This window comes from Lycorma delicatula, chromosome 8 (assembly GCF_047948215.1).
Source record: "Lycorma delicatula isolate Av1 chromosome 8, ASM4794821v1, whole genome shotgun sequence".
NCBI lineage: Eukaryota > Metazoa > Arthropoda > Insecta > Hemiptera > Fulgoridae > Lycorma > Lycorma delicatula.
The window spans coordinates 92,468,890-92,494,034 of NC_134462.1; positions in this window are offsets into that span (position 1 = coordinate 92,468,890).

Genomic DNA, 25,145 nt, shown 5'->3' on the forward strand with positions numbered 1-25,145 from the left:
TGTTTCATCAGCACTTTTTAAAGATAGGACGATGTTTTTACAAATAACTATAGTTTGCTATATTAGCCGAGTATAGTGTAAGGCAAAATAGGGTGGAGTTAACGGTCCCGATCTAATCTTAACGAAAGCAATAAGGCTGACTGGAGAACGAACAAATCGTATACACCGACTGTCGAGTCTTGTCTCTTGTGTCTTGTAGTACCTTATTAAGTGGGACATTCACCACGACGTACACCGGCATTTTAGTACCGTGTCCCAGTTCGCGGTTACTTCAGTGAATTGACAGATAACTAGTAGAATGCTGTTTCCAATTGGCAGAAAGGAGTCCCTTACCTTTTTTCTTCTTTTTTTTAATTAAGATATTCAGATATAATCCACGCAATAACATAAATAAAATTTATCTTCAACCTCATTTAGAAACCGGAAGTGACTTACAAATAAATAAAAATTGTTTAAGCATTAACATTACACTATTGAGAAAAAAAAATGTTTCATGATAGAGAACAAGTACGTTTTATGCAACCCAACCTTCAAAAGATTTTCTATAGTTATTAGTGAGTGAAATTTTCATTAATGTCAGACTCAAATTAAGCCCGATTAAAAGTTTAACAATTAATTATCAAATCAGACCTATAATTTCATACAAATTACCGCTAATGAGAGCAACGGAAATACATAAACACCACCGCATCCAGATGCAAATTACAAAAGAAATTGAAGTTAATATACAAAAAATCGCTTATCAACATTTGAATTAGAAGCGTTCAAGCGCTTTTGGAATTGAATTCCATCTTCAGGAACTCTCATATTTGTCCTGTTTTTAATATTAATTAAAACTTCACATGTAAATAATAAAAAATCGTGATATTATTTAAAACATAACAGTTGGTCGTCATATGTATAAAATTATGTCAACGTAAACGTCCTGTCAATTTGGTTCAAACAGGAACTGTCAAACTGTTCAACTGAACAGTCAACTGTTCAACAGGTGGCACAGTTGAGACTACCAAATTGACAGGACGTTTACGTTGACATAATTTTATAATATACGACGACCAACTGTTAGGTTTAAACAAATATCACGATTTTTTACTATTTACATGTGAAGTTTTAATTAATATTACAAACAGGACAAATATGAGAGTTCCTGAAGATGGAATTTAATTCCGCTGGTACTTTATTATAGCAGTTTATCAACGGGTAATACAAATTACGGATTAATTCCTTCGTAAATATCTAACATAATGCAGCATTCTATAATACTTAATCATTTACAAAACATTTTTCTCCAAATTGAAATACCAGTTAACGACTTTTTAACTCCTGAAAAATATCGTATCAGGAATGAAATATTTATTAAGTGCACGTGTATAAGGATAATTATTACTGTAAAAATGAACTGAATTTCATAGAATCGTACTAAAGAGATAAATCATTATTTCTTTTTAAACAGTCTAATAAATTATTTTTTAAGTAAAGATCAAATATGATTAAAGAGACACGATTAGAACATCTTTTATTTATACATATATAAAATATATAGATTATGAATAGTATTCGCCACTTTATATTTTAATGAATATTTTTTTTATTTTAAAATGGTAAAGTCATTAACGATTTATAATAATCATTTTTTAATAAATTTTATGACGCATACGGTAAAATTTTCGTAAAACGTGTTTCAAAATAAACAGACATTAATGTCTTACTCAATACACGAATAATCTGATGTGTTAACATTCAAATAAGAAATCACGATTTATTTTAAAAATAAATTAATACGTTAATTTTTTTTTAAACTATCGATAAAAAAGATAAAACGAAATGTTAACGCGTAAAATATGTTGTAATTATTGTAAATATTTGGTTTTACAAACCTATAAGAAGTAATTCAATGATTAAAAATAATATGAATATGGAAATTCAGAAAAAAAAACTTAATTGATCACTGAAAACGAGAATAAAGAAATAAAATTAAGAAAACATTCGAGTTCACGACTTTTGGATGATAAGCAAGAACCTACCGGGTCGGTCTAATGGTGAACGCGTCTCCCCAAATCAGCTGATTTGGAAGTCGAGAGTTCCACCGTTCAAGTTCTAGTAAAGTCAGTTATTTTTACATGGATTTGAATACTAGATTGTGGATACTGGTGTTCTTTGGTGGTTGGGTTTCAATTAACCACACATCTCAGGAATGGTCGAACTGAGACTGTACAAGACTACACTTCATTTACACTCATACATATCATCCTCTGAAGTATTATCTGAAAGGTAATTACCGGAGGCTAAACAGGAAAATGAAAGGATGATAAGCAAGGCCGTTGACATGCAAAATTTTCAACATAAATCTCTTTTTCTGTTTAGCCTCCGGAACCACCATAAGGTGTTACTTCAGAGGATTACTGAGGATGATACGTATGAATGTAAATGAAGTGTAGTCTTGTACAGTTTCAGATCAACAATTTCTCAAGTGTGTGGTTAACTGAATCCCAACTACAAAAGAACACCGATATCCACGACCTAGTAGTGAAATCCGTATACTATGGCTGTACTAGGATTTGAACCTTAGAAATCTCGACTTCGAAATAGCTAATTTGCGATGACGAATTCACCACTAGACCAACCCGATGGTTATTTCAACATAAGTCTACCAAAAAATGTTCCGAACATTTTTATAAAATATAAATATATTTATTACAACGTAGAATATTACCTTTGCATATATTTTTAACATTTTAAAGAAAAGTATTGCCCAAAAAATTGATCAATTACATCGCTAATGAGAGATACATTTTTGCAGCGTTTTAAAAATGTCAAGTCTGACTGAGATTTGAACCCAGGACCTACCGGATGAAGTCAGAGATTCTAATACTCAGCTAAGGAGATCGGAGAATTATTATAGCAACTGTATGTTAATTGGCATAACCGTAACGATTGCATGCGACCTGATGTGAGTCACAATTCAATTCTGAAAACCACATAATCATTTTCAGTAATAATATTAAGTATCTTGTGAGTGAATTACTAAGAGAAGTGAGGGGTTAAATAATTTCCCGTTACCTTCTTCATTAAGCGGAATATACTTTACACCACAGCATTCCAAGTTCACCGAAATTCAGATTTCATTCAAAAATAAAAGTGAAACCGTCAACTATTCACCATAGGGACCACAGGAGCTACTTGATTTCAGAGGAATCAACATTAACTGGTGCCTATTATTATTCAAGTTCTTTGGACGTGTCACGTCGATAAAAAATAAAAGTTATGTATTTTTTGTGGAAGAACAATGCACAGAGCATACTGCTTCAATTCAGTAGGAAAAAACTGGTTACATTTCTTAAAAAAATAAAATTAATTTTCATTAAAAAAAAGGTAGTTTTGATATAGGTTTTGTCTGGTTTTTCTTTTTCGAAGTACAAAATTCTTGTATATTTTTATCCACAATACATAATATTCTTGAAAATATAAAAAAAAAAAAACATTTTTTCAGTTTAAAAATGTTTATAATAGGTAGTCTAAAAAGCACTGAGCCTTTTGCGCACGAGAATGTTAGCCTGTTCTGGCAAAAATTGAAGAAGACCGGCATGTAAATAGTCATGACATCGCCAATGACCTAAATATTCACAAACAGTATTAAACTATCTGGAGACAGTTGGCTAAACAAAAAAACTCGACGTTTGGATGCTACATGATCTGACTCAGAAAAATTTAGTCGATCGAATTTCTATCTGCGAATCTCTACTGAAACATAACGAAATCAGGCCATTTATGAAGCGGTTGATCACGAGTGATGAAAAGTGGATAACCTACAATAACAATGTTCAAAAAGGTCGTGGTCGAAGCGAGAAGAAGCTCCACAGTCTGTGAGCAAAACCCAATTGTCGCCCAGGAAGGTTCTGCTTTGCGTTTGGTGGGATTGGGAAGGCACTGTGCATCACGAGCTGCTGCCGCCAAGGAGAAGATAGACTCAGACCTGTACTGTCGACAATTAGCGCGTTTGCACCTACCAATTCAAAAGAAACGGACTCAACTGTTCAACAGAAAGGTTGTCGTATACCACGTTGACAACGACAGACCGCCTACACTTTTAACCACCTGTCAGAAAAAGTGAAAACTTTACTGGGAAGTTTTAACGCATCCACCGTATAGCCCGGACTTGGCATTGTCAGAATATCATTTGTTTTGGTCTCTGCAGAACTTCTTGAATGGTGTTAAATTATTTTCAAAAGAGGCCTGTATAAACCACGTGTCATAATTTTTTGACCATAAACCACAGAAATTCTATAGCGATGGGATTATGGTTTTGCCGGAAAAATGGTAGACCATTAAAAAGAAAGTGGTCTCATAATTTTATTTTCCAATAAAAATAAATATACTTTCAATTTTGGCCTCCAAAGGTTCAATACATTTTAGACAACTTAATATATCGGCTATTATAATTTAAATTCTATTAAGAAAAATACCTATTAAAATGCTTCTATGAACTTTGAAATCTTTAAAAAAACTTTTCAACTTTTCAGGTTTATGAAATCAGTTTTTGAAAAAATGAGTTTAAAATTTTTAATGTTAAAATAATAATAATTGTATAAATTAAAATAACATTGCCAATTTTCTGCCAATTTATGGTATGCATGTTGAAGGCTATCATAATAATATTGTTTTTGTGATTCAGATCCATCAAAAGCTTCTAGAATATATTCTAGACATTTCCTACAATGCCTTCAATGAAATCCGATTTTCATCGTCTTGTGTGAACAAGGACAGTATTCCTTCAACTGGTAAACCCGGACCTTAATGCTTAATAAAATTTTAGAAAAAGCCTCTATTAGGTCGTTATCCACGTCAAAATCTACTACTTAAGTTTTCTTCATTATCTAGGTTTAATTTGTGATAAAATAATAACCCCCGCTATGATTTTTGGTAAGTGTGAGCACCTTGATTAAAAACTCTTTCACTAATTTGATGAAAATATTTTGTGGTTCTTTTCTCGGAGATGTGAAAACAAATGTAAAAATTGTACGCGCATGTCACGGCGTGTTCCGATATGAGGAACTGATATGATAATGCAACGATAGGTAGGACTACTGGGCGCGGTGAACCAGTGAACGGCCAGATTACAGAAACTACACTGTGTAGTTAATAAAAGAAACAAAAATATAGATTGATAAGTTTAACTGAGCATATCGTAGGTGAAAACAATGGTAGTTTCCAATGGTAAGAGATCAGTAATTCGTTGGAGGTTATACCCAAAGTTTACCGTTGTCTGGGCTTGGTTAATCTCTCGTTTTAATTATTTCCTTCTCCTTCCCGCCCTTTCTCAACGTTTTTTGTTTTCGACGGATTTCATATGATTTATTTCAACAAAAGTTTTTAATTAAAAATGTAAAAACTACCAGTTGAAAAATAAGATTTATTAAGTAAAAATTGCAATAGTTAAAAAGAATTTTTATTTTAAGTTATATGGTTAGGTACATTTTTACATTACTTTTTATCTGCTCTAATCTTATAATATCGACATACTTCTTATAACCGACATACTTAAACATTACAGAATAGATACAGTAACAATAAAAATACAGGGTACTTATGTATTAACGCCACCACAGATACAGCTTTATTTAAAAACAAAGTAGTCAATCGGATTTCGGTGGAAAATGGGCCGATATAGAGTTTAACATAGATTCAAAACAGTAACTTTTTAATTATTTTATAAATATAATTTAACCAAACTTAACCTACGCTCGCTTCGATCGCTAACCTTGACTAATTAACACCGTAATTTTTTGAGTATTTATTTAATAAATTCTGTAATTATTGCAATTATTTAAATAACAATAATTACTGAATTTATTAAATAAATACTCAAAAAATTACGGTGTTAATTAGTCAAGGTTAGCGAGCGTAGGTTAAGTTTGGTTAAATTATATTTATAAAATAAATAAGTATAAATAATCATTCATAATAATCAGAAAGTATGCTGCCAATAAGCAGCTTGCTTTCACTGAAATTACATTTATTCTTTCCATTAATTCGTAAAATTATTTCTTTATTTTATAATAGACTAAAAATACATCCTGTATCACTCGGGTCCTCTAAAAAGGACTGTGATTCCTCATCAAAAGTTGATTCATGCGCAAATCTATTCACTACCAAGTATCATGAAATACTCGATGAAATTATTCAGTGAATATTTCTTACATAAAAAAATAAATGACTTTTGTGTATATATATATTCAGTGAATATATATATATATATATATATATAGAATGATTCAGGAGGAAGGAAAAATAATTTGGGACCTAATTCCACACTTTGAAATAAGGAAAAATGTTCATACTAAATTAATGTAGTGGCTTCTAAGTCAGCCGGTCTTAGTTTTAATCCTTGACAAGGGTTCGATATATTTACAACAATCATTTTAAACATTTTATCAAAGTAAATAAAATATATGTCGTCAATTGGTAAGTCACGGCGTAGCCTATTGTTATTTTTATTATTTTCATCTTAGGCTTGTCACCCACTGACAAGCAAAATGTTACCAGTTGAGCGCCCGAACGAGCTGTTGCTTTCCGATGGGGTGATCGGTGGAATATAAAAATCCGTTGCTGAGCTTGTCAGGGCACCTAACTGGAAACACCCTGCTTGTCACCCAATAGCTCAATGAACCCAGTGTCTCAACTGGTGCCCAGCCACCCTTTGGCGGCCATGGTACCATGGCACAAACCACCCATCGACAAGCTCTAAGAACTAAATATGAATTTCATTTTAGTTACGCGTTTTGAACTGTTGCTATGAAACAGTGTTTATATTAATTTTATTGTTACTTTAATTTTAATTTTACGTACTTTGAATATTTATTTTTTTATTATATTTATATATTGATTTTGTTTTTTGAATTGTTGTCTTTTTATTTGAATTAATATTTTTTATGATTATTTTTATATATAAAGAGTGTTTCTAAAATTTTGGACTGGCTATAATTTTTCGGATTCTACTTGTATAACTAAACAAAAAATATCGTTTGAAAAAATGGCGATTTCTCCTTCGTTCTTCCCCTGTCATCCATTTTTTAATTATTATATATAAAAATATATATCACAAGTTCGGAGAGAGAAATCACATTAATATTTCATAAGCGTCTTGGGGATAAAATTTGAAAATTAGCTAAAAATTATGACAAATACTTTCGTAGTTTACAAAATGGCGGCCACGTTTACTTTTCAATCCGTTATATCTCCACAAATATTAGCTTTTTCAAAAATTATGTTGGTTACTAAAATATTAAGCGTATTATTTTGAACAAAACGAAATTTTACTTTCTAAAATCGGTAAAGAAAGAGTCGAGTTATGGCAGCAATTGATGTTGTAATTTTGTGTCATAATTATTATGAAAGAAAATTATTGCATAATTTGATACATACTAGAATTAACAATAAATAAATGAAATAAACTCTGAATGACATAAATAAACAATGAAATAAATAAGTTAAACTCTGTGTGAATGCTACTAAAACGTTTACAAAATTGAAAAGAGCGTATGGAGATGACGCTCTGTCACGTACTCAAGTTTGTAGATGTTTTAAAGCATTTTCAGATGGTCGGGAATCAGTTGCGTACGACCTGGAAGACCATTAACGTCAAAAAGTAACGAACATGTTGAGCGAATCGGAGATTTGATAAGGTAAGACCGGCGATTAAATGTCAAAATGATTGAAAAACAATTTAATTTGAATCGTACGACAGTCCATCAAATTTTGATAAACGAATTGGACATGAAAAAAGTTTGTCCAAAATTGGTGAGCGTGAGGGAGGGTGGGGGAGACAGATATAGATAGAGACAGCGTGAGGGATAAAGAGAGAGCCAGAGAGATAGACAGAGAGACAACTAGCGAGTAAGAGAAAGAAAGAGAGACTGTATGACTGAGACAGAGCCAGAGAAAGAGAGAGAGAGAGAGAGAGACAGTGATAGAAAAAAATATAGTTTTAGAGAGAAGAAGAGTAGGAGACTGACAAGACAGACAGTGAATGACAGAGAGGGAATGACAACGAAAGACAGTGAGAGAAAGACCGAAACAGAGATCCTCGGAGTGAGAGAGAGAGAGAGAGAGAGAGAGAGAGAGTGAGCGAGAGAAAAAGACGAAAAAGAAAAAGAGACAGAGACGGAGATAGAGCGAGAGTGAGAGGGTGTAACACAGTGAGAGAGGGAGAGTGAAAGACAGAGCCAGAGAGGGGGAAAGAGAAATAGAGAGAGTGTGATTGAGACAGAGAGAGAGAGAGAGAGAGAGAGAGAGAAAGACAGTGAGAGAGTAACAGAAAGCGAGAGAGAGTCAGATATTGAGTGAGCGTGGGGAAGTGTGGGGAAGACAGATATAGATGGAGACAGCGTGAGGGAGAAAGAGAGAGCCAGAGAGATAGAGATAGGTAGAGAAACAGTGAGCAAGTACGAGAAAGAAAGAGAGACTGTATGACTGATACAGAGAGAGAGAGAGAGAGAGAGAGAGAGAGAGACAGTCAGAGTGAGAGGGGGGAAGAGATAGAGAGTTAGAGAGACACTGATAGAAAAAAAAATGGTTTTAGAGAGAGGAAGAATAGGAGGCTGACAGAGAGGTAGTGAGTGAGAGAGAAGGAATGACAGAGAGAGATCCTCGGAGAGATTGAGACTGTGAAAGAGTCCGAGAGAGTCAGAGGAAAGAGCGAGAGAGAGACAGAAACAGAGCGAGAACACACTGTTAAACAGAAAAGCAACAGGATAGAAGTGTGCCGCGATCTTCTAGGGCGAATTGAAATCCTGATTTTGTAAAAAGTTTTATTACTGGTGATGAATCTTGGATATCAGAGTACGATCCAGAAAAAAAACGCTGGAGCAAGGAGTAGCACACTTCAAATTCACCACGTTCCAAAAAACAAAAAAATAGCAAATCAAATACATGCTAATTTAGTTTCTTCGATAGTAATGGCATTTTCTATAAAGAGTTTTCGTACAGGATAGACTGTAAATTAATATATTTACCGGGAAATCCTTGAAAGACTGCGGAAAAGCCCGCGTAATTCCAGGCATGAAAGACAACTGGATCATGATAATGGACTTTCTCACACTGCGTTCTCAATTAATGAGTTTTTGGGTAAAGAAAAACATTCCTGTAGTTCCTCGACCAAATTATTCATCTAACTTGAGTTTCCGGGACTTTTTCCTGTACCCGACAATAAAAAAACACCTCAAAGTTTACCAGTTTGGAACAGTAGAAAACGGAAAATAAAATCTAATCGACCATTTAAAGGATATTCCCGTTTTTTGAGTTCCAACATTGCTATAAAGAATGGGAAAACCATTTGAAGCGTTCCCAAGGGAACTATTTCGAAGATTAGACTATGTACGAGGTGTGTGAGAAAAGTAATGAGAAAAATTTTTATTCTTTTCAAACAACAATATTATCCCCTTCAAAGTAGTTTTCCCTTGGGCAGCAATACACCGGCGGAGTCGTTGTTCCCAATCCTGGTAGCAGCGCTGGAAGGGTTCAACTAGTAGGGCTTTTACCTGGTCGGTCACAGTCTTTTGAATGTTCTCCAGAGTTCCAAAATGACGTCCTTTTAAGATATATTTCAATTTCGGGAAAAGGAAAAATTCACAAGGACTCAAATCAAGTGAATAGGGGATTGAGGAACCGTAGGAATGCGTTTTGAGGTAAAAAAATCCATGATGGAAAATGACGTGTGACACGAGGCATTGTCATGATGTCAATAAATCGATAAGGAAGATATATAACATTCAAAATTCTCCTAATTCTTATTATTGTTTACCATTTGATTTTACCCTCATGATTTTGCCTACCTTTTGGTTAAGTTCATTATTTTATTAAGAAAAACAAACATATGAATAAAAAAAATATATTATTAATATAAACGAGGGTTATTTTTTTTCAAGATCCGATCGGTTACGAAATTAAAACCACAGTGAAAATAAAAAATGTTTTATTTGTAACAAGTACTTACATAGTTACGCTATTTCTCTACTTAGTCAACACTCCGATTTAGACATTTGTCGTAGCGTGGTACCAACTTTCCAATACCCTCGTCATACAACGAAGCCGCCTGTGTTTTCAGCCATGTTTCTACGCTGGTCTGCAGCTCGATGTCTGTGCCAAAATGTTGTCCTCACAGCCGGTGTTTCATGTGATCAAAGAGGTGAATATCGGATGGAACCAAGACCGGGCTGTATGGTGGGTGATCAAACACTTCCCAACGAAAATGCTGCGGGAGCTTCTTTGTTACAGCTGCAGTGGGCGGCCGAGGATTGTCATGGAGAAAGACAATGCCTAATGACAACATTCCTCTCCGCTTATTCTTATTCACCCACCATACAGTCCGGACTTGGCTCCATCCGATTTTTACCTCTTTGCTCACATGAAACACCGGCTGTGAGGACAACATTTTGGCACAGACATTGAGCTGCAGACCAGCGTAGAAACATGGCTGATAACACAGGCGGCTCCGTTCTATGACGAGGGTATTGAAAAGTTGGTACCACGCTACGACAAATGTCTAAATCGGAGTGGCGACTATATAGAGAAATAGCGTAACTATGTAAGTACTTGTTCCAAAATTTTTTTTAAATTTCACTGTGGTTTAATTTCGTGACCGATCGGACCTTGAAAAATAAATAACCCTCGTATTTCGCACATATATCGATATATATGCGACATATCGATATATAATAATATAATAAGCATACCCTTGACCACCACGAGACAGGTTCTAACGAATCGCGATTTTCCGCTAGTGATCGGTAGATTCCGGTGTTAAGCCTAGGGAGACGGACACGCCGCGCGCGCGCACACACACACACACAAATGCCCTTTAGTAAGATATATTTACTTTCACTATTTTCTCTGGATCTAATCATAATGATTATTTAACAATAGAAATGCGCATCTACGTTATTATTTTAAGTAAACGGTTCTTAATAATTATTTCATTACGATGTTAGTTAGGCCCTAAGTACCAACTGAAGCTTAATAAATCAAAATTATTCACGTATCATACAACTCAACGCAAAAAGGTAAGCTAAATAAATAAATTAATCCTTCCTTTAATTAAAATAAATTTATCAAAACAATATTTTAACAGTCCCATGTGAACTAATCAAATATAAAACTCAAACAAATAATATTCTCTATACATGGATATCTATAAAAATTAATCTATATAAATAATTAACAAAATATATATAAAAAATTTAATAAACCAATCTCCGTGGCATAGTGGTAGTCTACCGGCGTTTTATCGGAGGTCCCGGATACGAATCCCGGTCAGGCATGCAATTTTTCATACGCTATAAATTTTCATTTTCATATTCCCACGTAGAAGCTTTTTTGTAAGTTTCTGGATTGATTAATCCATCACTCAAAAAAAATCATCAATAGACAAATTACTTTATTATTCAAAAAACATCATCTTCAATTATTATGATTATTGTAATATCCGTGCTTTTAAATTTACTTATTTTATACAACGGTAAATATCTTAAAAATGGTGAAATATTTTTATTTGAAGAAAAATTAATTGTTTTCAGTAATTAATTACTTAAAAATTATTAATAGAACTGATCAAAAGCTACAGTCATATTGCATTTAACAATTAATAGTAGTTTCTGATTACAGCGTGTCCATAAAGTCAGATTGGATTGCTTCGATCTTAATTAACTTTTTCTAATTACCTAAATTTTAATCAATTTTGAAAGGAAATGCAACTGAACCATTTTAATCAAAAATAAATAAAAATACTGAATTAATTTAATCTTTTTTTTAAATTTATTTTCTATTTAAAATAATTAATCCACGGTAAATCAAATACAATGTTATTATACAGAGTTATTCACGAAGCGTTACAGGTAACGCTTCATTAACGAGTGTCGACTGGCGAAAGATTTCACCTTGATTTCTGGGCCTTCGGTAAAATTAAGTCAGGCTGTAATTCTTGGAACCCATATTATATTGTAAATTTAGTAGTTCTATGTGAAATCTGGCATAAAAATTGAAAAAAAGACGTGCTATTTACTCTATTTTTAATAGTTTTTGAGAAATCTGGGGTAAAAGACAAGAGATTGGAGTCGAAAAGCATACTGTTTTATGTTTGAGAGATAATATTTTATTGTTAAATGGTTAATAAACATACCAAAGTTTGAAACATAATTTTTAGAAAATTTGATTATGAATAAAATGGTATGATAAATAAAGATCACAAAACTAAATACAAACTTAGAATTTCAAAGTTTATTAAAAACAAATTTTAACTAGGAAATGAAATTTTATATAAAACCACTAAATTTACCTCTTAATTTGGATCCCAAGAATCAGTCTGGCTTGATTTTACCGACGGTCAGAAATTAGGGAGAAAACTTTTGCCAGCCGACACTCGCTTAAGCGACTAAGCGTTTCTGAATCTATGTTTATATGAACTTTCTTCTTCATTTCCATCAGTAAAACATGTCCGGAATATTTGTTTCATTCTTCGTTAATCCTTCTTATTTGTTGGAAGGATAATTCACTGACGGGTTTCAATTTTATATATAGCATATATATAACTAAGGTTCAAATACGTCACCAATAAAATAATTTATTTACTTATTCGATAAAATAAGTCTGAATCATTATTAATATCCAATTTGGGATAATCCAAAATGGACTTTTAAATTAAATTTTTATTTTAGAAAAGCCCATTCAAATATTTCACCAAATTTAGACAAATAGTACAAGATAAGCAATTCAAAGTTTATAAATAATATAGATCATTTAAATAAACTTACATATGATTTTTATTTTTTATTTTATTTTATCAAAAATTTAATAAAAAAAATCAAATCTTAGTCTATTTTATCATTTGGTTTATTAAAAATTCGCGAGATTTCAAGAAAAACCAATTTTGAATAAGCATACAAATTTATTTTGCAAATTCAATTAAAAAAAAATATATATATATAAAAGTTTTATAACTTAGAAGCATGACTGTTCATAAAAAAAACTCGGTCTTTCTGAATAAATTAGCAAGTTTTTACCTATAAACAAACTTATCAATAATTTTTTTGAAATTATTATAAAACATTTTTATAAGGTTAAATATACCACGAAATATTTTGGAACTAAAATTAGTTTTATATATATAAATTTAACTGTGAAGGGGAAGAAATTTAAAAAAAAACTTTGTTATGCAAGGAAAGTAAGTTTCAAAACAAAAAATAATACAAAATTACAGTTTATACATCGTTAAAAATAAATTACAAACAACAATAAAACAATAATAACCAAAATTATATGTTTAATAATAGTAATAAACGATAAAAAAACTAGTCACGTTTTTCATATATAAAAAATAATAATAACAACAATCAACAATAAAATAATAAATTAAAAAAAAAAAAATAGTTCATGGAACTGTTTCTTTCATAAAAAAAAGGAAAGAAAGAAAACGTTGAAAATCTTCCAAACATCTATTTAAATATTTAACTTAATAAGAAGGAAATACATAAATTTAGTAAGATAATAAAAATAACAATAAGCGAGCAATGACGAAATAATTATAAACATAATGAAAAAATATTTACGCTTGTTTAACGGTACTGAGAACTTCTTTAGTGAACTACTTTAAGACAAAAAAATAATAATTTTCAACCTAACTAGTTATTATACGCTGTTATTAGACAAAATTATCAGGTATACCTTTTTCATTCTTTTGTAGATAAAAAAAATCCCAAAGTATACGCGCGCACACACTCACATTAAATAAGAAAAAGAGAATATGTACTTCAGGTTAACAGAAGAGCTCACATCCTACCCTACTAAAGGGCATTTGCGTGTGCGTCTGTTTGTCTGTCTGCGCGCGCGCGCGCGCGCGTGTGTCCCACTTAGCTTAGCACCGGAATGTACCGATCACTAGCGGGAAATCTCGGATTCGTTAGTACATGTCTCGTGGTGATCAGGTGTATACTTGTGTTATATATCGATACATATGCAAAATATATATTAATAATATATTTTTTATTTATCTGATTGTTTTTTTTTTCAAAAAATAATGTACGAGAACCAAAAAGTAGGCAACGGAATGTACCGATCACTAGTGAAAAATTCCAATTCATTAGTATCAATTTCTAGAGTTAAATGTCTAATTTAACTTTAGTTTTATATCAATTTTCATCATTCAAAAAAAAAAAAAAAAAAAACATTTTTACACAAGAGGTAAACAGTTTTGAAAACCTAATAATCCCATTCCGAGGCACAGTCCGTCAGGGCAACCCGCCTGGAGGGCGTGCCTTAGGCAAGCCTCTGCAGTTAGTATTTCTATAAAAAAAAATAATCAGAAGTTATTGATGGGGTTAATTAAAATCATACATATCAGTAAAAATACATCGATCAAAAAAACAAAAATAACAATCTAAAACACACTGAATTTAAAGAAACCTTTAATAAAAAAGTCTTCCTTCAGTAATTGATATTTATATTTTCTATTATACGGTAGTAAAAATCAGAAAATAAACAAACCTAACCTCTTTATGGATGGAAACAAAGATGGAAAAATTAATCAACTTAAGAAACCTCAATATTTGGTTGAAATAATGGAATATAACAATGATAATATTAAAAAGAATAATATATTATGACAAAATGCTCTTATAGAATAGAAAAAATAAAATGGATATAGCCTTCGGACTTAGCTAAAAAAATCTACGGTTGTAAAAATTATTCAAAAATTCAAAGTTAAGACAATATGACGTGATAACATTATCAGAATGTTTGTACCCATCAGAGTGCGTTTTCAAACAAAACGAACAATTCTAAGGTTAAAAATTATAAACGGTGAATTTGAAGTAAGATCGGACAAATAAATTTATCAAAACTTCAAACGGAATTAGAAAAAGAAGAATAATTTTTATGGATATCTAATTACAATGAAATCCAAGGATTAAGCTAAAAGATTTATGAAAGGAAATTAAAAAATAAAACAAGAGAAAAAGGAAATTGTTTAAAATAAAATCAATAGAAAAATAAGGAAAACAGAAAGTGAGCAGCAAGAAATGAAGGAATAACTAAGTAACCAGAAAGTAAAAATAAAAATAAAAAAATCATTTTTAATCTTGGTCCTTATATTTTCATAACGAAAAAATTAATATAAAAAAGATATTAGCAGTAATAAATAAAAATAAAACAAGAAAAAAATCATAAATAAATAAATCAACAAAGACTAGAGAAAGAAAGAAAGAGAAATTCTAAAGAAGTGTGAAAATAATAAAAATATTTTAAGAACAAACGAGGAAATTCATAGAAAATTTGAAAACCTGATACAATAAAAAAAAAAAACGGAGAATAATGTTTTACGGTCATTTGAAGAGAATGAATAAAAAAAAAACTAAGAAAAAAGATTTAAACTTCTTTGATAATCTCAAAAGTAAAAACGATTGCCTTCTAGAGTTAGGAAATGATCTCCAAGAAATCAAAAAAGAGAAGAAGAAATTTTAGATTAGGAAATTTTCAAGAAAAAAGAACATGAGTTTAAAAGATAGCATAAATCAGCAAATCTTTATGCTGATCACATATGTTAATAGATTTTTTCTATCGGGCTCAGTTTTTTGAAATTGAAATTTCTTTTGAAATAAAAAATGCGTGGTGAACGTAATGACAATACATTACATGCATTTTGTACTCGCCTAAAATCTATTTCTTTTGGATTTTCTGCTACAGGTAAATTCTTTTTCTTTCTTGTATGTAGATTTTCTCTTCAGATTCCAACAACAATCAGGTAACATTTCTGGGTTCCATTTTCCGTGGTATCGTATTTCCATCGTAGATATCTCCAGGTGAAAGCGTTATCCATGTTCATCACTGATAGCACCAAGATTGTTAGAGAAAAAATCCAAATTTGAATATAAGAAATGGATTTTGAGTGACTGTTACACCCAAGTTCTTTGTAGTTTTGAAGGAGTTCACTCACAAGTTCTCTGTAGTTATTGGCCTTATGGTTTCCAAGGAAGTTGTTTACCAGATTTTGAAATGATTTCCATGCAGCAAGCTCCAAGTGATTCAAACATTCTTCAAACGCCGGACCACTCATTAGTTTTCTTATTTGTGGTCTAACAAATATACCTTCCTTTATTTTAGAATCACTCGTATTAGCGAATTTGTTTTTTAGAAACCGAAACCCTGCGCCATTACGATCCACTGTTTTAACAAAATTGTTGAATAAACCTAGCTTCTTAATGTGTAGTGGCGGACGATAAACCTTTTCTGGTTTTACTAATGCCTGACTAACAACATACTTCTCTCATATAGTCAGTACCTCTCTCTTTGGCGACTGCTCTTTTATGTAATGGCTTTTCCTATCCCTGCTATCCCATCGCATAAAAAGCCATAGAACTTAGTGTATCCAAGTTGCAGTACAAGTAAAAGCGCCATTACTTTTAGATCTCCACAAATATTTCCCATACTGAATCTTACTCAATACAAGTTTCATATTTTCATAAGATTCCTTCATGTGAACTGCATTTGCTAATGGTATTGATGGGTATTTATTTCCGATGTGAAATAGAACAGCTTTGAAACTAAGCTTTGACGAGTCAATAAAAAGTCGCCATTCGTCAGGATGATGCATATATCCCAAAGCTTCCAGTAAAGAGTCCACATCATTACAGTATACTAAGTTTTCGTATTGAAAGAAGAAATGTTCAAATTCTGACTGCCTGTCACAGAAGGTTCTTTGTTTTAGTGTTTGGTTGTAAAATATGCCATCCTTTCAGTCTTGATACCAGTATTTCTTCTTGAGGCAATTAGTCAACAATGTTACACAAGAAGCAGAGCAAATATCAGAAACCCAATATTTGCCCTGATCACCTAATTTACATCCAAAATACAATTCATACGACATTTTTATCAGTGGAGTTATATTTCTTTTCTGAGACTTCAACATCAAAAACATAGCAAAGCTATAGCTCTAGAAGGGAAAGTATTGTAATCGGTCCAATTTGGGCATATGTGGTTTTCATCGGATCTTGACGTTTTAACATCAAGGAACCCAAAAAAACGAATAGAAATTTTCCAGTATTAATTTTCGTATGTTTGTGTGTGTGTGTGTGTGTGTGTGTGTGTGTTCGGTGATGGCCTCTAATCACCTTATATCTCCAGAGCTACTGGACCGATTTTGAGCAAACTTGATCAGATTACTCCTATATACGGGGCATTGATGCAATTAAATTTTCAACTTAAAAGGTCAAGGGGATGAATCTGTAGAGCAAGGTCACCTTCAGTGTCTCGAGATTTTTCGTGATTAAGGCCTAATTTTCTTAGGCACATTTGTTAACGATTAAAAAATAACAATATATTTAAAAAACCTTTTTGCAAAATTGCACCCCCACCCCAAAAAATGCTCTGAACTAATGGCTAAGTGAGCTTACTGAGTCAATAGTACCCCCTGTCACCGAAGGGAGCGCTAGTTTGGCAATCCGCCATCTTGGAATTTTCCTTTTTCCTTGTGCGAAAGTCCCTTTTCCCGCGTCCTCTTGTACCGGGAAATTTAAATTCACAGTGTTGCCAACCGAATTATATTTTACACTTTAAATATTAATTATTTATTTTATTCAGTTAATATTTCAAAGGTTGGTAGCTCTGACGTACAGCTATTTTAGTTGTCTGCTATGTTGTCACAGGTGGGAGGTAGAATTAAATAAATGAATAATATTAAAGTGTAAAAACGTAACACGGTCTGGCTGGGTCTCGAACTCGATCTCCCAATTGACTCGGTACCTGGTGCGTTAAGCCACACCAGTCTGCCGGCGGTACAAGCGAAATTTATTTTATGTAAATTATGAAATTACATTAGTTTAGTTAGTGCCGACCGTCGCCACTAGTATCGCCACACCCGCGCGAATTAAATACGGTATGCACGCACTTTTCAGTTAGAATCATTAAATTAGACATACGAAAAAATATATTTAAATAAAATGATAAATATTTTTAATTAAGTTGTATGCGTATGTGTGTGTAAGCCGTGCACCAGAAACAACCCACAGTTGTAGGACTTTCCTACAGTTGTGGGAAAATCCTAAACTGTGTTACCAGCTCTTTATCTTTCCTAACAATTTTAATTTCTTTTCATTACCAAAATAACTAACTCAATATCCACCATCAACTTAATTTAATTTTTATATATTAACATTATTCTTTTTTAAACTTAGTAATACATTAAATAGAGTGATTCACGAAGAATGTAACAAACTTTCAGGACGTATTCTACTAAAGAAAATAAAGAAGGACTTCATATAACACAGGTTCGGAAATTCTTCGTTAACGAGTGTCAGCTGTCAATAGTCATCGCCCTGGCTTCTAAATTTTCGGTAAAATTAAGCCAAACTATAATTCTTGGGATCTAAATTATGTGGTAAATTTAATGGTTTTTATATGAAATCTGTCTTAAAAAATTTAAAAAAATAGATTCCAAAATTGTAACTGTATTTTAATAATTTTTGAAAAATCAGGAGTAAAAGCAAAAGACTAGGGTCAAAAAACATACTGTTTTTGTTTGGCGTAAAATAATTTTATTAAATGGTTAATAAACATGAAACGTAAGGATAGCGGGAGTTTATTATCTGCCTACTAATCGCAGAGCCTGGAATAATGTCCCTTACTGCTTCTTTTATCAGGCGGGTCATTATTTATTTAATGGTGGTTATAAATTTTACGCGTTTTATTTATGGACCGATGAGGTGTTTGCGTTCCGGTCCTTTAACCAATGAGAAATAATTGATTCTCCCAAACAACCGATTGATTGATTCTGTAAATAAACGATTCTTGATAAATGAGAAATAATTGAGTCTCTCACGATCAGCCCCGATCGTGGGAGACTAGGCGTACATGAGCTTCGTACTCCCGGCGTGATTCCTCTTTAGTCCGTCCCTTGAAGTCCTTTCGGTGCTAGCGCCTTTCGGCCTAAAATAAATACGCCTTCCGGGGGCGCTAGTGTTTGGAGGAAGCAATGCGCTTCCCTTTCCAGAGGGAATCGCATGTGCTGGCTGGGGCCAAATTGTAAGAATTAGGTGAATGATGGTGAGTGATAGGTGAAGTGAACTTGAAGTTTGCAGTCTTCCTTAACTCGGGCTGCCTTCTTGATAAACATATAGAAATTTTAAACAAAACTTGTAGAGGAGGATTAATGTTTTGTTATTAATTAACTTCGAGATTCTTAAATTTGTATTTTGGCTGTAAACTTTATTCAAATTATTTTATTCAAAATTAAATTCTCACAAGTTTTTTTTAAAACTTTTATGTGTTTATTACAAATTTAACAAAATTATTTTACGCCAAACATAAAATAGTGCGTTTTTCGATTCCAGTCGTTTGTCTTTTACTACAAATTTCTCGAAAACTACTAAAAATACAGTTCTACGACCTATTTTCTTCCAATCCTTAGTTCAGATTTTAAAACGGCTAAATTTACCTCTTAATTTGGGTTCTTAAGAATTACAGTCTGAGATAAATTTACCGAAGCCGTAAATTCAGGGTAATTCTTTAGGCAGCCGACACTCGCTAACGAAGCGTTTTCGAACCTCTGCTTATATGAACTTTCTTCTTTATTTTCACTAATAGAACATGTCCTGAAATTTTGTTACATTCTGCGCGAATCACCCTGCACAATTTCTTAATAAGATCAGATTACTAAAAACAATAATTCCTGAAAGGTTCATTAATAAAATTATGTACACGTCATTACATCTAAATAATTCAGTCTAAACTGAAGATCAGGCGAATTCACCCAACATTTACTGAGTTTTTGTTGGGATATCCTGATTTTTTTTTAAATATCCATTTTATGAAAGATATTCATTATTTATATTTATATTCATTTTATATTTATATTTTTTTTTATATTTATATTCATTATTTATTCATATTTATTTATGAAAGATTTTCATAAATCCAAGTTTTTATAAATAAAATGAAACTTTAGTTATTGATAAATTTTACTGATATTTGAAAACTTTCATGGAATATGATCCTACACTTTGTAGATAGATATGCGGTGTTAAATTTTTTTTCCAACTATGAAGACTGATTTAATTTAACTATGTTTTCAATGAATAAATAACTACTAATAATTTATTAAAAAAGGGAAGGAATATATATATATATATATATATATATATATATATATATATATATATATTATATTATATTAAGCGCACATAACAAATGATATTACTTATTAAGAGAAGTGTGAATTTATTTCAATTTAACTTTAATCTATTCATTTAAATATCTATTAAAACAAAAAACAAAAACAAACAAATATTTAATAACCTCCAATCGTAAACAAATTTTAAACGCTTCTTCAAAAATTAGGCTTATGTTTATTTATTACTACAGTAAAACAACCTTACTTAATATATGAGTGGTAGTTTCATAGATTAATCACATTTTCAACAGAGAGGTTGATACGGATAAGAGATAAAATACGTCTTATAAAAATATAGACCTTTTTTAATTTATCCATTTTAAGAATTCTTTAACATGGGAGTAATCGTTAAAAAGATTTATTTAAAAAAAAATAAATAAAGATAATCGATGAGTTACTAAAAATAATAATGGAAAAAATTAAATATGAATCGGTTACGTTAAAGCATTAATAACATAATTATTAAATTATCCAGTAATACAATATGATCCGACTGCATTTTTGTACGGGAAGTAAAAAAAAAGGAAAGAAATAAGCAATCTTGTTTAACCAGGTTCGAGGTACGACCAACGACCTTCAGATGTAGCCTCAACATTACAAAGATCGTTGACGCTTAACGGCCCGTCCATTGCACGTTTATAATACAAATACAAGTCACCCACTGTTGCATTAGTACATATTCACCGTCGTATACAAAGATTTTTACAGGCAAGTCATTAAAACTGAAAAACCATTTTTAAAATATACCGTGTTTAATATTGTTTTCTGCAGCTGTGGAATCATTTGTTATAATAACAATAACTGTATTTTTAATTTTTAAATACGACGGCACAAAGTTTCATTTAAGTTCATTTAACTCATTCATATACATAAAGATATATTTTCAACGCAGAATATAAGTTTTTTATTATTTAAACAAATTTTCCATAAAAAATATTTTAAAACAATCTCTAAAGGTAAAAGAAATCATAAAAAATAGAATTGCTTATTGTACTATTAAAGTGTATTTCTTTTTCTTCTAATTATGGTTTCGATATCCACCTTAATTGTTTTATATGCGTTGTTAATTGCTAATTTTATGACCGATGAGTACGCAGTGCAACGCTTGGGCCTAATAAAAAATTATATTAAAAGTAAGTGGTGGTATATTCAGTAAATGAAAGAAAAATTGAGAGAAAATACGTACGAAAGTTTTAGAAATATCGATTGAAAATTATCAAAGAAAATAGGATTTTCTTCAGTATATATTTCTCAAAAATTAAAAATATAACTTGAAACTACGGTTTGTGTACTTATGTTTCTGGCAGTTCCGATTACCCGTATGAATACCTTTTACGTATGGCAGTTCGATTCACTTCTGTGAATATCTTAGGAGAAGTGGTCATCATGGGAACCACTGGGATTTTCAGGTACTGGAAAACAGCCACGCTTTCTGGCCATCGGAATAAAACAAGCAAAATTTATTACGGTTCAGTTAGGTTAGGTTAGGTTAGATTAAGTTAGGTTTAGATCGTGGATACCGGTGTTCTTTGGTGGTTGGGTTTCAATTAACCACACATCTCAGGAATGGTCGAACTGAGAATGTACAAGACTTAACACTTCATTTACACTCATACATATCATCCTCATTCATCCTCTGAAGAATTATCTAAACGGTAGTTACCGGAGGCTAAACAGGAAAAAGAAAGAAAGAAAGAAAGAAAGAAAGATTAAGTTAGGTTGGCCGGCCTGTTAGGTTGGTTCCGCAGGGCTCTGTTCTGGGGCCGTTGTTGTGGCTGGTGATTATAGATGAACTCCTTCAGAAGGAGTTTCCTGTCGGCGTCCACGTTCTGGCTTATGCAGATAACCTTGCAGTCCTCGTAGAGGGAAGGACGATCTTGGAGGTGCGGGAAAGGGTGTATGCGGCCATCGACACTATACAGGAGTGGTTGAGGTCCAGGGGTCTGCAACTGTCTACGGAAAAATGCCAGTGTATTGCCTTTACGGGTAGAAGAGTGCTAGAACCGTTCAATATTTCCATCAACGGTCATGCTATAGAAGAAGCGAATAACATCAAGTACTTAGGAGTTATCCTCCAGAAAAACGGTAGATACACCGTATACATAGTCAATGTATGCAACAAGGCAGAAAAGATGATAAAAAGTCTAAACATCATTATGTCATCGCAGAATGCCCCTCGGGCCTCAAAGCACCATTTACTGGCGACCACCGTCGTGTCTTCGCTTATGTATGCCGTTCCGGCCTGGTGGCGCTCTATCGCCATCAGGCGCAACAAAGAGAGACTGGCGAGGACGCACAGGTGTGTGCTTCTAGGTGTTGTGTCCGCATACAGGACAGTGTCCTATGCCGCCCTGTGCGTGTTATCGGGTACACCTCCTATTGACCTAATCGCAAAAAAGAGGATGGAGAGGGCACAAGGCAAGCCAGAACAAGAGGTCAGGGATGCTGTTTATAATATCTGGCAGGAAAGATGGTCGCAGGAAGCTGTGGGTCGATGGACGAGAACCCTCATCCCTAACATCAAGCCATGGTTGTCGAGAAGGTTTGGTGAGGTTGATCATCACCTATCGCAGTTTTTTACAGGACAAGGTTCCTTCAATAACCACCTGCACAAAATAGGCAAGAGAGAAGAGCCAATTTGCAACTACTGCAACGAGATAGATGATGCTGAGCACACCTTTTTTGAGTGCAATAGGTGGGACACACTTATAGTAAGGCACTCACAGGTATAACTCCAGAGACAACAATAGACTACATGCTAAGAAGCGAGTCAAACTGGAATAATTTTGCTAGTTTTGTTAGACAAGTTGTTGTACAGAAATACTCCGATGAGAGAAGACAAGGTGTTGGCTAGAATAGGACTGGGTGGACAGCCTTGCTGGTGAGGTCCAGCATGCTGCGGTGTGTTGGCACATGAGCCACCAAGGACTCCACGGGTAACAGTCAGGTAACAGCACACTGAATACTGAAGTGACCCGGCGCCGCGTCGCGGCGAAGTGGGTCTGGCGTGGTGTACAAAAGGGCAATATTAATAAAGAACTCTCAAAAAGAGCTAACCGGTAGGCCGACCTGCCATGCCGGTATATAGCCGGTAGGTGGGGAGGCCTATTTGAGTTTAAAGATACTCCCCTGGGCGGCGTAATACCAACAAGTCGGTCCGGCCCAGGGGAGCTGAGAGAAAAAAAAAAAGCCGGCCTCCGTGGCGCGAGTGATAGCGTCTCGGCCTTTCATCCGGAGGTCTCGGGTTCCAATCCTGGTCAGACATGGCATTTTCACACACTACTTATCATTCATAACATTCTCTGAAACAATACCTAACGGTGAAACCGGAGGTTAAAAGAAAAAAAAAGTTAGTTTAGGGTCAAATCCTAAGAACAGGGAGGTCGAGGTGCTTCCGATGATGGCAAGGAGGACCATGATGGTATGGGGGCCTCTAGGGAGGTAAAGTCAGGGTGGGGCAAACTGCTGCCACAAGTTGAGTGGCAGCAAGTTGACTGCTGCTAAGTTGTTGTGGCAGGAGTAAACACTCCGGAGGAGTTTTTTACCAAGATTTGACCCTTTTTTTACCCTTTTATACGGATTTGAATACTAGATCGCGGATACCGGTGTTCTTTCGTGGTTGGGTTTCAATTATCCACAGATCTCAGAAGTGGTTGACATGAGACTGTACAAGACTATACTTCACTTTCACTCATACATATCATCCTCAGTCATCATCTGAAATAATACCTGACGGTGATTCCTAGAGGCTAAACAGGAAAAAGTTAGGTTAGAGTAGGATTAGAATCCCTGAGCTTGAAGGCACCCCTCGGGGCTGAGTAATGCTTGATTCCGGGGAAAAAGCGCTGGTGAGATGGTTAGGTTTAGTCGGTAGGGTTCAGGTACACATACGCACCTTAAGAACATCTAGCGGAACCTGTTGCGAGTCCGACACTGTCCGTAAATGGGAATCCTCCACCTCATCAAAAATAAGGTTAGGGTAGGATACCCACCGCGTTGGTGTAGTGGTAAACTCTCATCACAAAATCAGATGATTTCGAAGTCGAGAGTTCTAAGGTTCGAATCCTGGTAAAGGCAGTTACTTTTATACGGATTTGAATACTAGATTGTGGATACCGATGTTTTTTGGTGGTTGGATTTCAATTAACCACACATCTCAGGAATGGTCGACTTGAGACTGTACAAAACTACACTTCATTTACGTTCATACATACCATCCTCATTCATCCTCTGAAGTAATACTTTACGGTGGTTTCGAAGGCTAAACATAAAAAGAAAGGTTAGGGTAGGATAAGTTTTTTTTTTTGAAATCGTGGCGTCTACTGCAAAAGATCTGAAAAATATATCTAACAGCCAAAACTTTAGACTGAATAACCATTCTCTGGGTAAAGAAAATTTGACAATATATAGCTAATCGATGAAAACCACCAGCCGTTATCGACGAATTACATATTTGAAACTTTTTCTAACTTGCAAAAGTTATAAAGACTGCATTTTTCAATGAAAATATGGTTTTTCAATATCATCCAGAAATAAGGAAGATTTATTTTAATTACAGAATAAGTTAGTTTATCCTATTTTAGCTATGTTAGTTATGCTAAATGTTATGCTTAGTTTATGCTAAATTTTATTTTTAAATACCGATCTCCGTGAGGGCACCGTAACGTCACGGCTTTTCATCTGCGGGTCCTGAATTCGAATTCATATTCATTGCATAGCATAGCATTTTTCATACGCTACAAAATTCAATTTCCATATTCCTACATACAAGCTGTCAAAGCTTATGTGGTGAATTAATTTATCAAGAAAAAAACATATTTCGATATTCTACCCTTCTATTGGAAACAAAACGGTACAATTTAAATTTCCTCATTTAGGAACATTTCAATATATCCTATTGTTAAAAAAAACGACGTAAAATTAAGTTAAAAATAAT